At 41.4% G+C, this 18,175-nt stretch overlaps 1 protein-coding gene across 1 annotated transcript in view; it reads right to left on the bottom strand.

Annotated features, from left to right (window-relative positions):
* The window catches only part of Ndnf (neuron derived neurotrophic factor), a 38,539-nt gene extending 20,587 nt beyond the window's left edge, over window positions 1–17,952 (bottom strand). The window contains exon 1 of the mRNA XM_050162317.1: window positions 17,807–17,952. The gene's annotated coding sequence lies outside the window, so the exon portion shown is untranslated. The remainder of the gene's footprint in view (window positions 1–17,806) is intronic.
* Window positions 17,953–18,175: the final 223 nt, after the last annotated feature.

Here is an 18,175-nt window from a genome sequence, read left to right as displayed (position 1 = left end):
AGAATCAGGGTGAAGCATCAAACATAATATGCTTGGAAGAAACATAAGAAAGCAGAGAAGGTAAATTAGGCAGACTGGCATAATCTATGCATAAGTACCTATCTTAGATGCAGCTTTTGAAACGAACTCTTTTCTTGTTTTTTTTTTTTTTTTACATCTATTTCTTTCTTTTTATTTTGTCATGTTACAGTGTGCATGTGGTGGGGTCAGAGGAAAATTTGCAGGAGTCAGTTCTGCCTTCCCTTGTCCTTTCAGGGTTCAACTTAGGTGGTCCGTTTTAACCCACTGAGACATCTCTCCAGCCCAAGTAATTCTTAAGTCAAATAAAGTATCTGCGCATAGAACAAAAGAGGACACCATTCTCTTTATGTGATGAGAATTCTATGCAGTGGAGGAAAAGCTAAGGTGTGAAGTGTTGAGATGTGGGACCTAAAAAATGAAAGTCTTTATTTCAATTGTCAGAATGCAAAAGAGGATCTTCCAGAAATAGGGAAAGCTCATGAAATACACTAGGAAAACAATTGGTGTACACACACACACACACACACACACACACGAAATTGCTCCGAGTGAAACAAATTTCAAGAAGGACACAAAATGTTTCAGGTGCACGAATTTATCTCAAGTACCCAAAGAACTAATAAGCCTGAAGCTGTGTTTTAGTTCAGTTATTACTAGTGATCAGGAGACAAAAAAGAAAAACAGACACAGACGTTAAAAAGAAATGTCCTTGAAAAACATGACAGACCAGATCTCTTCCTAACAGATAGCTAAAAAAAAAAAAAAAAAATGTAAAAGCCCTACTATAAATTAACATCCACCAAATGCCACATACCTTGGACTTGTCAGCATTTTTAGGTAAAAAGTCCCAACATGAGGAATCATAAAATACAGGCTATGTGATGAAACAGGTATTCAAGCTCCAGGCTTGTTAGTTCTCTGGGTACTTTAGATAAATTCGTGCACCTGAAACATTTTGTGTCCTACTTGAAATTTGATATATTAGGAACAACCTCATGTGTGTGTGTGGGGGGGTGGTCTAGGCCTAGATTTTCACTGAGGAAGCAGATGGCTACTTAGTAAAGACTGGAAGGAATCAAATACCATCAGGGTCAGAGACAGTCAAGGAGCAACTGGCTGAGCCAGGGAATGGTAACACACTGAGGGGATGGAGAGTCCAAGAGGGGAAAAAAGAGGTCCCTTTGTAGGCTTTGTAGTAGAGCCAAATGCTGACTAAGCTCCATTGGATAGCGTAGCCTCATGGGTTAGTCACTGGACCCTCTGCACTGAGATGCACTGGTCCTGTTGGACCTTGTGGGTTAGTCACTGGACCCTCTGCACTAAGATGCACTGGTCCTGTTGGACCTTGTGGGCTAGTCACTGGATCCTCTGCACTGAGATGCCCTGGTCCTGTTGGACCTTGTGGGTTAATCACTGGACTCTCTGCACTGAGATGCCCTGGTCCTGTTGGACCTTGTGGGTTAATCACTGGACCCTCTTCACTGAGATGCACTGGTCCGGTTGGACCTTATGGGCTAGTCACTGGTCCTTCTGCACTGAGATGCATGGGTTCTGTTTGTGAGCAAGAATGATAAAAGTCAGAATAACAGAGAAAACTAGAGTCAGAAAGAGGACTCTACAAAGACTCGTAGACTCTTCTCTCTTCTTACCCATAAGCAACAACCTTAAATTTTCACCACTTTCTCTCAACCGCAGGTAAAGTGTGTCATTTTTCCAAAAGACTATAAACATTCTAATCCTCACACTAACCCACAAAACAAGGTATTTAATGATTCAAGTTCAAAGACACTGCTGTTTGTATGACAAACCTGGTTTTGAGAATTGTTTTGGTGATTCTCCAGCTGTGTCTGCTAAACACATGGGCTGCGTCTTCCAGAATGCCTTGATCAAAGAAAGCTTTTATAATGCAGCCCCTAGTGATGTAATTAAAACCAAGGCCCACCAACAAGAAGAAGCTGCGTTAGGATGGCAAGCATGGTGGAACCTCAGAGCGCAATGGGCAAGTGGCCAAGAACTGCTTGGGTACAGAGGCTGTGCTAACATCTGGTTGAGAGACCCTGATTTAGCAATGAACAAGATTTGAGAAGTGCTTGCACCTGTCAGGCTCACACTGTGGTCAGAGAGACAAAGAACAAAAAGAATGACCTTGGCTTAATATGCCCATTCCAGAGAGGAATAGGCCCCATACAGAAAATGGGCCGAAGAAGACAGGGAAGGAGGGTCTTCCAGGCTCTGAGGTCAGAGACTGCAGCTGTGAAGAAGAACAACTCAGCAGGGGGCTTACTAAAGGCTCTACAGAGGAAGGTCTACAGAGCTAGGGACATTGGAATTGGAAGGGACTTTGAATGGAGCAACACTGAGAAAGACAGAGGGGCAGAACAGCAGGCGTTCTTTTAGAACTCACACCATCTGTGTGTTAACTGCAGCTACCAGCCAAGAGGGATTTGCTGTTGGTGTTGTGTGACAAAACTCATCCCGGGGAAACAACACACACATACATCTACTTACCGCAGAGAGGGAACCATGACAGGAACCACCAGTGTCCCACTTGGTGAAGCAATGAGTTTTATTGGCGTTACTTACAGGAGTATGGGTGAGTATAAAATGCCATCATCAAAATCCACCCCAGCAATGATGACTGATAGCCAGCAGAACTGGGAACCTAGAGCACAGAACCTGCAGAGAGCTCAACAAGTTAGAATTTCCTTTCCAAGTGCCTCAGTTGGTCTCAACTTATTAAAGGCAGCACAGCTAGTTTCTTGTTCTTGCTGGCAACTGCTCTGCCCTCAGAGTCTTTAAGAATCTTTACAGCTCAGCTTTCTTCTGCTGAGAGGGGCTCTTAGCTTTTATTGCTTTCCATGGCTGGGTTCCTAGTGAATCTGGTCAGTTTCAGGGACTTCCTGAGGTTATTTTGAGTTATTTACCTTCCTGCTTAAGGAGATTTCCTGTATGATAGAATGTTTCAATCTTTGAAGAAATGGTTTCATAATTGTTGCAGGAGGTCACAGGGCTAGGAAAACAAGTCCTGCCTTATATCAGGTGAGGAGTAAGATGCTAAAGCCAGAGTAAAGCGATGAGGCAGAGGAACCTCTCAGCTCATCTGAGGGCCAAAAGGAAACAGTGGATACTAGGATGAAGGAACATCAAGAGGCACCAGGAAGGTCATTCTCTGTAAGGAGTTGTTTAAAATGTCAGACCTGCTGCAACAGTACAAGGATGCCTTCAACCTTCTGGAGTCAGGCACCAAAACAGTGCTCTATAGACGCCAGGGAACCTCTGAGGATGGTGGCAAGGTACTATTTCCTTACATGGTTTATTATCTGAACCCCCTTCTGTATAATGTCAGTAACCCAGTACAATGTCCCAGCCCGGGGGAGGTGCTTCAGAAATGGAAGAGTCACAGTCCTTTGCTGAAACCAGATTGCTTCTTATGTTCTTCCCTAACACATTAGAATTGTATTTTATATATGTATTTTTGCCCCTAAAGAAATGCTCTTTGTGAGACTTACAGGACACAAGTTTATGAGCAGAAATTTCTTTTTATCTCTACTTACCTTAGGTAGTTATTTTTAGCTTGATTGCACAAAGCAGTCACAAAATAAATATTTGCTGAATTATATTATCTGCTTTGGAAATGCTAATATCAAAGACCAAAGTAATCTAGACTGTGTCCTATCAGAAAAATCCCGCAAGTCTCTGGCAAGTGAGAGGAACGAAGGGATGGCAGCTTGCTAGAGCCTCTCAGTTCACTCTGAGCTGCCCCATGTTAACTCAGATTGCCCAGCAGGGGAAAATGGCATAGCAGTAGCCTCTTTTAGCTCCACAATCAGATTTGAATTTCCTTCTGGCAGAACATCCCTGTGCCACTATGACTTCAGGTAGAGCATGACCCTCAGAGTTCATATTTGATCACGAAGGCATAGATCCCGACAAGGCAGCTGGAGGCCTGAGATGCTGTGTGAAGGGCAGAGGGTGCTTCACCACAACAGCAGATCAGTCCTTGTAGCTATCAATGAAGAACATGGATAACATCGATGTTCTGTTAGCCATCAAATCCTGCCAGCCCACCTGCTAGCATGCCATCTCTCTTATTCAAATGCCAAACATTATTTACATATTGCATCTCTCTGTCCTGCTCTTATACTTTGTATAATATCCACATTGTTACCTTTATTTAAAAAAATCTGTTTCAATATAATTTTGGAAAAAATGGGGGTGTCAGATGGCTTTCCATTAACCAGAAGCTAGAAAATTTCTGCTGCATGAGGGTCTAGTCTTCCAACTCTGATTCACTCTGAAAACTCATTTCTTCAACTTTCTCCCAGTCTGCTTTGCACTCTGAGCACAGGCCCCGGCAGAGACCATTCCTGTGCTGAAATGCCCTTAACCGTTTCTCTAGACACAAGCTTCTGTTCCTTTTGTAAGATTCAAGCACTGACAAAATCAGGAAAATCTAGTTGTACATTTTCACAGACAACCAACTTAAATCCTGTTTGTACACATGAGTTCCCTAAGTGTTCAACAGTTAATAATGCTAATCCCAGAGCTCAGCATTAAAATAATGAAACTGGCTCATTACTAAAGAGTAGAATTATTTTTCCAGGTAATAACATGATCTGAAGAGAAAAAAGGAATATGTGCTTTTGACAATTTTGTAATTGCCAAATGTATAACAGGTCACTATGTGGAATTGAAGTAGCCGGAAGTATATCCTGAATATTTTGAGTATATCTCAAGGATAAGACTGCTGTGGGCAAAGGAGCATGAGGCAGATGACCCTATGTGCTGGGAATATATGTGTTCTGTCCAGAAGAACACAGAAACAATTCTGTCAGAATAGAGCACATTCTGTCTACTTGGGGAAAGGGATATTCCTTTGAAGTGCATTAGGATACACTCTGATCTTAGGATAGGAGTGTTAAAATTTCAAACTAACACACAAATCACTCAGCTTTGCCAGCACAGTGCATTCTGGTTCAGCAGGCCTGGGCTTTGTCCTGAGACTGGCCCAGTAGCATAAGGATGCTTATAGCTGCTAGGCTGCACTCAAATATTCGGGTTTTAGATTGCTTTGGCTCCCAAAAGTCTTTCATTTTCATGCATTTTTTATTTTGAAACTCTTATAAAATTACTATCTATCATTTTATTCTTAAATAAGTAAACTAAAGGTCATGAAAGCCATGAATGACTGGGTAAATGGATGAGGGACCTTAAACAGTTAAACATGGAGAAAGTAAATATTATCCTTTCTCCTAGAAAAAAAGAACAGGAGGTGACACAGAAATGTCTTGTTGCTGTAAAAAAGAATTTAAAAGTAATAGTTGTTAAATATTGTACTTCTAAAAAGTCCAACCCCTTTCCCCGAACAAAGACACATTTTGGAAAGATGAGATAATATCCTCCAAGGACGCAAGTTCTGACCTCGTAGTCATTCTGAGAACCTGCTGGGAAGGCAGCTTTCTTTCGCTTTCTCTGCTTAGCTCTCTCGTCTAGCTCATGTCTCAGGTGAACGACGTGTCCACATCTTACTGTCCCATCAGTTCAAACCCAGATTTTCTTACCGCTACCTGACTTAAGTACAGGTCGGTTCTGTGTTCTTCCCATCTTTCTCCACCATGAAACTTCTACAATCATTTACTTCTTCAAGTTGTAGAGTTTAAAGACTAAATAAATATTTAGTGAAAGAATGAAAAAAAAAATGACTAAGGAGGAGGTAGAAGCTCCTAGGTGCCCGACAGGTGGCTAGCCCTCTGCCAGCTGTTGAACTTAAGCACATCCCTAGGTGCCCAACAAGTGGCTAGCCCTCTGCCAGCTGTTGAACTTGAGCACATCCCTGAACCCCAGTCTTCATTTCCCCATCTAGTGTGGAGGAATAAATATTTCATTTATTCCTCAAATAAAATATGAATGCTTTTAAACTAAAACTGTTCTCCATTCACACAAAAATCATGTAAGGTAACTGCTCAAACTAGTTGCACAAATGGATTCTTTTTTACACAATTGGGACTGGGGAAGAAACTGGAACCTTATGAACACTAGGCAAACACTCTACCGCTGAGCTACAGTCTCAGCTGTCAAAACTGTATTAAATAATAAAGACATGTTTCAGCATGTTTTCAAAAAGCACAGATAGGAGAAGGAATTTCATCATCTAACTGATTTGTCTTTACTGATTTGCCTGTCAGGCAAATGGGTAGGTACCTATTTACTTAGACCCTATATATAAGCAGAGGAGAAGGGCCAAGAAAGATACTGACCACGTGTGTATGTGTTTGTGTGTATGTCCATGGACATGCTTCTTATCCCCATTAACCTGACATAATTTTGCATAAAAGAAGGTCAAGAAGGCTGAGTTTCCACGAGAGAGCTCTTCACAGTAGTTTCACCTACCACTGTGTTTTAAAGCTTACAGTCCATGCTCTGACTCATCCCACAGAATGAAAGTGATACATTTCCTCATTTTTTCCAAAGGAAAGTAAATTTTCCTATGTACTAGTAACTTGGATTAAAACATTTTTGTGTGCTTGGGAGATATTTGTTTCAATTGATTTGAAAAGAAAAATTGAAACTTTTATGGGTGAAATTATCTTTTTTTTTTTCAAAAAAAAATTCAAATCCAACCCCTTCCCACCCCACACTCTCTCCCTTCCAGGTCTTCCCATTCTCTTCCCCAATTCTTTCCTCCCAACTTCATGAACTCTTTAAGTCCAGTGAGTCCACTCTTGTTACCAGCATGTGCATGGATGTAGGGCCGCATGCTTGAATATGGCTTGCCTATCAGGAGGCCACATCTGAAATAAACTGATTTTCTCTCCCGTAGCAACTACCAATTGCCAGTGGCTCTTTAGGTAGGGATGGGACTGCATGGTCCTTCCCCCACTGATGCTGGGATTTTGACTGGCTTGATCTTGTGGAGGGCCTGGATTTTCAGCCACAGCTGATGCGAGTTCACATCATGTAGTATTCCTGTCATGACCCTAAGGCAGTTTCACAGAGGCCCTCTATTCTCCCTGGATCTTACAATTTTCTGCCCTCTCTTCTGTGAAGTCCCCTAATCCTTGCCAGAGAGCAAATGATATACATGCTCCATCTAGGGATAAGCAATTTATACTCTCTTATTCTCTGCATGTTGACCAATTGTAAGTCTCTGTATCAATTCCCATATACTAAAAATAAATAAATAAATAAATAAATAAATAAAATGCATCTGCAACAAAGGCTGAGAGCTGCATTTTATTTTATATATAGATATGAAGATAAATATTTAGAATATAGTTTAATTCTATGTCTATTTAGCTAAATAATCATAGTAAGTTCTTGTATAGGGTCTATGGCCTATTTAGGCACAGGTTCTTGGCCTACTTAAGAGTACACTCATGGGCTCCATTTTCTACAGCACACCTTAAACCCAGTTGGAAAGTGGTTGGTTACTACAGTAACATTTGTGACACTATTGCACCAGTAGGTACACCTTTCCAGGTCACTCACTATTGTAGCTTGCATAGATCACAGTTAAGTAATATTACTGATAACTTTTTCTCCCCTAATACCAGCTTCCAGCACTATAAAGAGGTAACCAGAAGAGATAAAGCTCTCAGGTTAATGACAACTAGATTTCTTTGTGTCCTATAACTCAAGTATATGTTGTCTTCAACAACTCAAACTAGTTGCATAAATGGATTCTTTCAAGTAGGGTCTTATTATCAAGTACTGGAAGGTAAGTAAGAGCAACATAATAACCTGTATTGCTTTTGGAGGTCATATCTAGTACTTGTCTTCGTTTTTGATAGCAGGTGACATCTGGGAAAGGCATTATCCTCTCAAATAGGGTCATTCCATTTCAACTCTTTTTATGTATTCTTTTCAGAAAACTTCTGCAGTAGCAGATTTCCATATGGCCTTTCCAAGTTTAGTCTTAGTTACCCCTTGCTACCCCCACCATAGTTCCATTCTCTACCCCACTTACCCTTCTCTGCTTGCTTATTTCCTTTCAAGACAGAGGGGATAGTAGAACACTGGGGAAAAGGAAAGACCTGGAGGTTTTGAAAATAATCACAGAGCAGCAAACTCTTAGTTTTATTTCTGTAGCTGTAGCCTCTGTCCTCCAGGATCTCTGCTGGGGTCCACAGCACTCACTGCATACCACTGACTTACAACTGGGTCAGACATTAGTGGCTCAGACTTCTCACGAGCTAGCTCTGGGATAGGATTTAAGATTCATAGGCTGAGATTATATCACTGAGGATTGGGCGGTTTCTGGGATGTTCTGCATTGTTATTCTTGGATTAAGAGGTAATTAATGAAAAGGACACTATCAAAAAGCTGATGATGCAAACAGACGCAACAGTCACAATTAATGATGAGTTTAAAACAAATGTTGATGAAACAATATAAGCAAAGTGTACCAATACAGAGATGACAAACCACAAATACGGACTCAGTATGGGAATTCAGACTCAAAATTAATGTCACCTTCTTCTCCCAAAGCAGTAACATATACCGTTAGATGTGCGCTTTCCTCTTTACTGCCTTTTCTATGAAAATACTGTAAGATGGGCTAGTAAGACCAGTGTGAACATTCAACAGTCACCACACAAGATGGGGGCTATCAAAGGGGAAGAGTGCGCAGAAACTAATTGTGGCTACTGTTGCTTTGTAAGTCTGAGCAAATCTGAAATGTAGACTGTTTAAAAAAATTATAGGGCAAGTTTGGTGCCGTCATATGGTATGGGTATAAGGGCACACTTACACAGTCTGAACCTTTGTTTGATTTTGTTTTTATGGGTTTTAAGCTTTTAGATTATTCTGGAGTTTTTGTTTTTGTTTTGTATATGTCTACAACAGCGTCAGTGTTCTGCTGAAATGTACAATTTCATCCATGTTCTTAAAAATATTTTTTTTCAATCATAGAACTCAACTACCTTAGTCCTTACCACTAAAGAGCATCACAGTTTACAGAATAAATGGACTAATGAACTATTAAATGCAATTAACTTGGATGAGTTTGGATTTTTGTTTGCTAGTGATACAGTCACTACAAAAAAATTAAATGTTTCAGTATTATAAGTTACGTGTCTCAAGTAAATTTCCAACTCATTTTTCTAACCCCAACTCTTCTTAATAGTTTCTACTCACTAAAAGAAAATCATTTTATATCTTTCCCCTCTGATAAATTCTAAGGTATTTGAGTATCTTTGTCAATTATCAATGAATACATACATGTGGATGTACTTGCGTATGTATACACATAAAAAACAACAGAGAACTGACTTAAAAAATAGCATATCTTGCAGCACTCAAGACCCAGAGACTTTGAAAGCTGGTCAGTCAGACCGAAGAGAGGAGAAGCGATGAAGGAGACAAGCCTGCAAGAAGCAATTTCACAGTCACGAGTGGATTAACAGCAACCCATGCCTGCTTTGCCTTCTACGATGAAGCATCATGTGTGACAACTGACTGGAGGGGGGTGCTGGGGATGTGTTAGCATGCACATGCTCGCAAGTGGCTGCCCCATTTTATTTCCAGAGATTTCTCATCACAAAACAGATTTCTTTCTAGAAAGAAACTTGTGGACAAATATTTATCTGTTTACCCTGCACACCTCCTGTGCCTTTTGGAACCAGAGGGACTATTTTTTACTTTTGAACTAAAGAATAATTTAAATGTAAAATCTTTAAAATATTTTCCTCAAAAGTACTTAAATAATTCCTTAAGCCAGCCAGAAACATTTAGTAGACAGCACATAGCTATGATCCTGCAGACTAAATCATTTTGCTTTTATTTATTTGTATGTGGGGCTGCACACATGCCTCTAACATATGTGAAGGTCAGAGAACATCTGCTGGAGGTGGGACCCAAGGATTAGAACCCAGGACCTCAGGTCTCATAAGTAAGTGATATTTGTAGTCAATAAAATATAAGGAAAAAAACAATTTTTATATATACAAATTAAGTTGTCATTAATTTCAGCTCAAATTTTATAGAATTTTTAAAACCATTTTGTTTTTCAACCAAGGAATTAGTGCTACAGTTAAAAAGTGCTTTTGAGTTTAGGTGTCTTCATTGAGTTAATGCCTTAGAGTTTTCATTAGCAGCAAGATATTATGGAAATCAAGGGATGTGGAAACACTTTGCAAATAGCCAAGGCTTATCTAGAACAACAGCAATGTTAATGAATACAACATTTGCATCTATGCTTGAAATTCAAAACACAGAAACAACTTTAATACCAGTTAATAACTAACAACTTCGTAGAAAACCAAATTTTCAAGGAAACTTTCAAAATGCAGCACAGTATGCATGAGAAAGTAGAAAGTGATTTTAACTTCCGGAATACTGGAGTTTTCAAATTGCGCTGACATGATAGCTATTTATTTATAAATGTTTATGCAGATAAGCACAACTATTCTTCACAATAATGACAGGTTTATTTGGAGGCATTTTCATCTTATTTCAACACTCTCATTTTGTAGTTTTCTGTCTACATGCTAGAGTGCAAATCTGGAATGTTGCATTACATATGTGCTGTAGTATATATGGTTTTTTTTTTTTTTTTTACAATAGTACCCTGCGGTGAACTGGATATCGTCATTACCTTTAGTGGAAATCACTGTGCCTTTCAAACTTGCCCTGGTCTGTTTCAAGGGTGGATTGTGGACAGGGCTGATTATAAATCACTATCTTGCCTCTTGCTTTCACTTAGAAAGGTCAGAAACTTTGGAGTGGCTAGCTGACATGCCGAGTGTGTTCATGCATTTGTACGTGTACACAAGGTTTCTTTCCTTATAGATTAAAAACAAATTTAAATCAATCTTTGTCATTTAATTTTCATATCAGGAGGAGGTACTTGTGTTTTTGTGGTGACATCTGCTTTATCAAGCTGAATTATCCCGGGCTGTGAGTTGGTGGGTTTTACAGACCCTGGAAGCCTCTATGTCCGTGGTTGGAAAGAGCATTTATGTCTTTCACTATACTTAAAACTCAAGTTCTGAAATGTTCTGAATTAAAACTCAGATTCTGAAATATCCACGGGACCTAACCTTGCAGGTTATTTGTCCCATCTAATTCACATCAGAACATTTCGTCTCAAATTTGCACCAGAGCAATCCGCAAAGACAAATTTGTAAGGCAAGTATAAGATGGAAATGCACCCAAAACTCGGGGCGCAGGGAACTCTCTAGGAAAAAAGGAAGAAGGATTATAACAGCTAGTTGGGGTGGAAGAGACCAAGGAAACAGTGTTTTCTAGACACAACAGGAATGATACACTTAGGAGCCCAGATACTGTGGCAGCATGCACAGGGCCTGCACAGGTCCAAGACACATGGCATCCCAGAAATGGAGGGAAAATGGACACAGTTCTTATCCCTAACCAGAGCTATCTGCAGTTTGACAACTGTTCACAGACAAAACAAACAAATAAAAGCCAAAACAGTTTTCTCTAATTGAGTCTCACTGAGTATATAAACCATACTTAAGGGCCATCCCCATGCCCAACAGCAAATGGACAACACAAAATAAATATTATTTTTGGAGATGTTTTGTCTCATAATGCTTTTGGGGACAAATCTTTTTACTTATGGCTAATATGTATTTTCACTTATATCCTGTGGTTTCCAGTTTTGTGTTTTGATGAAGCATGTGTATGTGTGTGTGTGTCTCATGCTTTTTATAAGCTTTTTTTCCTGTTTGCTTAGTTGTTTAATTCTACTGGTTTGTTTTATATTTGCCTCTTTGTTTCCTAAAGGGAGAGAGGTGAGTGGGGAGGTGGGAGGATCTGGGACAAGATGAAGGAAGAGAAACTGTGATCAGAATATACTTTGTTAATTTCCTGAGGGCATCAAGGAAGCCTGAGGCCATTGTATTTCTATGTGTGACCTACAAAGCCAGCCCTAGTTATAACTTTTGTTAAAATACCAAAGACAAAATAATTAGAAGAGGAAACTAGAGGGAAGTTTAGTATTAGTTCTCCTCCATACCCGCCATCCCCACTGGGAAAAAAAAAGCTTTAGGACATGCATGCATGTGTATGAATATATGCATATACACATACATATTCTGTATTTATATGTCCCCTTTCTGTTTGGCTTTATCTATCTCTTTAAGATCCTAGCTGACATGATTTTACTGTTACTGCTGGTTCATTTCTGTATTTATAGAGCACCCTGAACAATAAGATTATTTTAAAATTAATATAAAAGTTATTTTCTTGTCAGTCCCTCCTTCTTACAAGCTGAGCAGGAGATTTTCCTCATGTCTAGCTCATTTGCTAGCATAGAATCTTGCCACCAACACGGCTATTGTTGCCTTTTAGCTTCCATTTAAGAGGCAGCTGCATTTCTCCATTAAAAATTTAAGTTTTCAAAGCAGATTTTCACAAATCACCTTGGACTTTGAACAACCACCAGTAATGCTTATGGAAGGAAGCAACGGAAAAAAAAAATGAAACCAGGTGCCCGGCTGGGGAGGCAACTCTTGTCCCTCATCTTTGTCCCTGCTGTGGTAATAAATGGCTATTCAATGACTTGACCCACAAATGTCAGAATCTATCCAAATTTAAAGCTTATGATAATGAATTCTGGTGAACGTATATCCTGAGTGACACCAAATGGCACATAGCATTTAGAACTACGTGAAGACTTACAAGCATATACTCCTGCATGTACAGAAGAAAAAGTGTACTTACTATGTGTTTTTAAATGCATTTTAACACCAAGATGGATCATGCATGCTTATATTGTGTGGATTTACTTGTATGATAATACAAAATATATTTTATTTCTGAAATAAGATGTGTAATGTTCTACTGAGCCATGCCCAAGCGCTTTGTGTGCTTACGAGCCAGTTCTAGGACAGCCAAGGCAACTACAGGGAGTCATCATTGCCATATCGAGATGTATAAACTGGCTATGGGTCGTGTTTTACTACAATGATCTATAAACTGTAACTGTTCACTTTCTACGGTCTCTTGACACTTGCAGCATCTAAGCCAATCCTAAACAAAAAGGCCTTTTCAAGTTAGCACTGTTTCTCACATACCTGCTGCCAATAAATAGCAAAACATGTAAATACCTTTGCCAATGATATGAATCTCACTCTTTGTGTATTAGGATTTTGTCATAATTACCAAGTTATACTCGGTATGTGTCATCCAAATTTGCAATAGGAAAACTGACAAATGAAAAACTCAGTGCATTCACCAAATAAGTTAAAGTCTGTTTCCAAGTGATGGCAAGACTAACAACGTCAAACCCTGCAACGCTCTGTGCTCTTGAGAACCGGGAACATTAAACTGAAGCCTCGATGGGATCCTGTTCACTGGGTTCTTGACAGCAAGGACATTGCAGCAGGGCCCAGGGTTCAGCTACTCTGTGCTCAGACCTGGTTCCTCCTCCCAAAGGGATGGGTCCACAGAGCTGTGCTGCCCTTACTCCACACCCATCAAATGTTCTACGCTCAACTTGTAAAATGCAACTCAAGAAGTTTGTTTTTATTTGGAGCATTTGTGTTATCTATACAATTTACGTTTTTAAAATAGTTCAAAAGAGTGAAATTTGTGGAGTTGTTCTTTGCAGTTTTTCATTAGACTGCAAAGGAAGAGGAAAGGCATGAGCCTGGCCTCTCTAGATTTGGAAGTTAAGAGGTAAGCAGCTTACAACAGATCCTTTTTGAGCAACTCTGGGCAAGTGCCAGGTGACATCTCAGAAGTGTCGAGACACACAAATTTGCACAAATACACTATGTGCCCTGCTTTCTGAAATTATGGTCTACATACTACTGTGTGATATCACAAACTACTGTATTTATTGTATTTACTTTTATTCCTAGTGGGAAATCAACAAAGAAGCTTGTCATTTTATATTTTTTATCCTTTGCAATATATAGGAAGTAGAAACTATCCAGACTATAGGGAATAAAATGCATAGCATTTTTAAAAAGATGCATTTATTTTATTTTATGTGCATTAGTGTTTTGCCTGTGTGTATTTATGTGCACCATACACATGGCTCCTGTCCTCAGACGTCAAAAGACGGCATTGGATTCCCTGGACCTCAGATTATAGACCATTGCAAACCACTAGGTGAGTACTGGCAGCTGAACTCAGGTCCTCTGCAAGAGCAACATGTGCTGTTGGTCACTGATCTACCTCTCTAGCCTTAATACAGAGGTTTGTGTGTGTGTGGGGGGGTGGTATTTAAATAATTTAAGATCAGTTTTAAAGCACGTTTGTGTTGTCAGCTTTTCAACAACTCAGCTGCGCCGAGGCTACAGGCAAGGGAATGAGCCGACAGAGGATGGATAAATTATATTTTTCCAAGTAATCATTCCAAAGTAAATTCTTAGAGATCATAGAAACTATTTCAAGGATTAGGTGGAATGGTTTTGTGTTGGTTGTGCCATATCTGCTCTTCTTAGGGGTTGGCAGGGATGAGTCCTTAACTGGGTGCTTCTGTCGGTTCAGTTATCAAACCAGACATCAAGAGAATGGGGGGAAAACAACAATACTTATGGGAAAGTATCAACCACCTCATCACAATAATAGAATTTGTGCAATTATGTGGGAATCACATACTGTTCATGTCTTCCGATAATCATTCCTAATCTGCCCCTGCAACAACTTGAAACGCTTTCATTCTAGTCACAATGAGTGTGTGTGTGTGTGTGTGTGTGTGTGTGTGTGTGTGTGATAGTCAACTTTAAAACAGAGCATTTTGATCTCTGAGTAGCCGGACTAGAACCGCTAAGAAATCAAGACTGGATACCTTTCTTTCATTTCCAATAATTCGTTAGAGCTTTAAAATACACGCTTTCCCGCAAAACAGGCAGTGTCTGGGTGATAAATCCATGTGAGAAAACCTAAAGTCAAAAGGGCCAAGTTCATAATGTCAGTGAAAAATCTCTAAGTTACACAAAGACCAACCTGCTTTGGCTCCTGTGGATGTTGCATTCTTCTGCACCATAAAGCAAAGTTATGACGTGAGTTTTTTCTCTCTGAGGTTCTCACCTCAGTACATGGATGCTAAGACCCAGGGCGAGTAAACTAAGGGTGAGGCTTCATTGTTCTTACGAGGAGGTTTTGAAATTATACGTTTTGTTACATCTTCAGAGATTAAAAACTGGATGTTCAAATCATCAAAAGATGTTTTTGATTCTGCTGAAATAAACGCATAACTTAAACCACATATAACTCCTAGCAATTTGGACCCATTACAGAGTTCTAGCTTCTTTTTTACGATAGTTACTAATTAAAAAAGTGTTGCTGCCATGAGCCTGAGTCTTTGACATAAAAGTTTAATTAGTAAGGGGCTCTGACATAAAAATGGAAATAGGAATACAGACAAAGCTGCAAGCTGTTAAGTCTCAAGTGTATGGTGAAGATTAAGGACAGTCACTGAAGAGCCCTGCAAAGAAGAAATGGGTAATAACTCTCTACAGAGGAAAAAAGAGTTTTCAAGTTGTATTTATTTTAACTTGTGTGTGTGTGTGTGTGTGTATACGCGTGTGCACACATGGGCACTTACGTGCAGGTGCCAGCCACAGCTGGACTTGCAGCGAGTTGTGAGTTGATCGCTGTGGGTGCTGGAACAGAACTGATACCCTTTGCAAGAGCTTCAAAAGCTCTTAACCTCTGAGCCATCTCTCTAGGCCCCGAAGAAGAGTTTGTGACAGAAATTTGAAACAGTATTAACCTCTCCTACTTCGGGGATGTGGCATTCCCAGTTGTTCTACCATCCCCCAAATTGGAATGTAATTTCACAAGAGTCACTTTTAGAGAATGGGTGATGGGACATTTTAATATAATCCTGGATATAGGTTTAGATTGAAAATGGGAATTGGGACCATAATTAATTATGTTGCCAAGTTTTTTAAACTCTGAAAAGGCAAAGTGATGAAAATGGCATTTCATAGGGCTGCAGCCCTCTCCAAGTTCACGAGTTAAACTGGTAAAATGACAGTATCTTTTTGACAGTTGATCAGTCCCATATGTGTAATGAGTGTGAAGAATGAATACAGTTGTGGTGTTGGCCCTTCCGGAAACCACTGTAATAAGAGACTGACATAAAACCAAGTGCGTGTAAACACGGACTTCGGCTAGGGTGATGGCCTTATTAGCACTCTTAATACTTAATGATGAATAATAATAAGTGCCGACCTCCCCCAGCACACTCTGCTCCGTATGCGCAGTGCATCTTGCACCCATCCATCACCCTTTTAGGATAATAACACAATTCAAAGGCGTGCAATTCTCAGCAACAGTTCCCTTGGGAGGGAGGGCGGCTTTATCTGTTTTATCTCTACTTTTGTGATTGAGCCCAGGGAGGGTTTTACTTGCTTGAAGGGGGGCGGGGAATGGCGTAGGGGTCCTGTTTATTTCCATGGATGACTCCCCCAGTTTTCACAGGCACTCGGCGACCCAGTGGGAGGAGATGGGGAGGAGTGGAGACCCTCTTCTCCGAAAACCATAAAAAGGTCCACAAAGCAAGTAAAAGGAGGGGGGAGAGAGAGAATAAGAAAGTAGTGTGTTGGAGACCTGCTGCTCAGGGCAAATAAACAAATCATTCCCTGTAGTTTGAGGACGAAAAGACAAGAAGTAAATAGATCACCATCCCAATTTATTTAAAGAATTCTGTTTTGTGTTGTTTTTTTTTTTTTTTTATCAAAACCAGAAAATTTTCTTAGGTTCAGTCTGTCACTCCATTATCTTGGTTCCAGGGAGCTAACTATGCCCAGAGCAAAGATGGACAGCGCTCTGGAGAGCCAAGGAGAGCGGTGACCTATAGAGGATTGGGGTGAACCGCTTCCATATACTCTGGCCAGAAAGGACCTAGTCACCCTAGGCCAGTCTAATGCAGTTGAAGCGATCTACTTCGAGAACTCTCAGACTTCAGCCAGGGACGAGGGAGAGGGGAAGAGTGGGAACGAAGCGCGAGCGCAAAAATGAAAGGGCGCCCCAAATTCAGCAGTTTGCGAAGAGCCGGGTAAGAGCGGAGCCAGTCTGAAGGCTGGCATTCCGACTCCGAGAGTTCCCACCGCTGTGACAAGGAGAAAGGTAGCTGGAACCAGAACGTTCCCCGGGTGGGCACACAGACTGGGGAGGTCGCCACACAAGGTGGCTGCTGCGGCGGGAGGGTGTCCCGACCTCCGAAGCTGCTCTGCTCTGCTGCGTAAAGTATGCGCGGGACGCAGACCACCCAGTTTAGAGAAGTTTCTCTAAGGATGCCGCCCTGCATAGCAGAGGACAAATGAGGAGAGAGCGCGGGGTTCCTGGGCGAGTCCCAGAAGATCCCCACCACCCCAGCGCCATCACCGTCTGTGGGGAGCTTGCCTCCACGCTCCCCGCCGCGAGTCCCGCAAGCTTCGCAGACCCACGTGGATGCCCCCACCCCGACCCCGCAACACCCAGTCCAGCAGAACTAGAATAGGGGGAAGGTTCTTTAATCGGGGAGGAAAGCAAAAGCGCACCCGCAGCAGGCCAAACTCAGTGTCCAGGAAGGCTAGGATAAAGCCAGCGGTTCCGTGGACCCGCTCCAGCCTGACGCCGCGTGTCCAGCTCCCCAGCCCTAGAAATATGTCTGCCCACCTAAAGCCGCTCACCGAGGCCAAGCCACAGGGAGAGATGCCCACATCCCTGTCCTAGGCAATTCTGATATTATCCGTCCCTGTGTTTGGACGCATCTCAACCGGGACCCTGAACCAGCCCACGAGTGCAAACGCGGTCGGACCAGATCTGTACCCGCGCACGAAGGCGTCGGGGAAGAGAGGATTGCTTTGCTCTTGCTCCTTACCTTAAAGAACTTGTTTGTTTTTCCTAGCGGGAAGAGGAAAGTTTGTTTGATTTATCTCTCCCGGAAGATGTGGTCTGTGGGGAAAGTCCACGTCCCGGGATCCCACCAAGATGTCAAGCACGAGGATCCACGAACCAAGGGGGACCTGCACGCTGGGGAAGAGGCAGATGAAAAAGCAATTTGGATTGCTCAAGGGTCTCAACTTTGTGGCGGGAGCTGCGAACTTCCAAGCCGGGCAGAAGGCCGGTCGCACGCGGCTGCAAAAGTTGCTGCAAGTAGTGCAGGCAGCAGCACCCCGCCGGAGGTCTCGGGGCAGCACGAACTGATGCGGGCGCCCAGTGGCGGGAGGATGCTGAACCCGCCCGCGGA

This window comes from Alexandromys fortis, unplaced genomic scaffold (genome assembly GCF_014885135.2).
Source record: "Alexandromys fortis isolate MF-2015 unplaced genomic scaffold, M_Fortis_MF-2015_v1.1 scaffold_117, whole genome shotgun sequence".
Classification (NCBI taxonomy): domain Eukaryota; kingdom Metazoa; phylum Chordata; class Mammalia; order Rodentia; family Cricetidae; genus Alexandromys; species Alexandromys fortis.
This window is presented reverse-complemented; position numbering and strand designations above follow the sequence as displayed.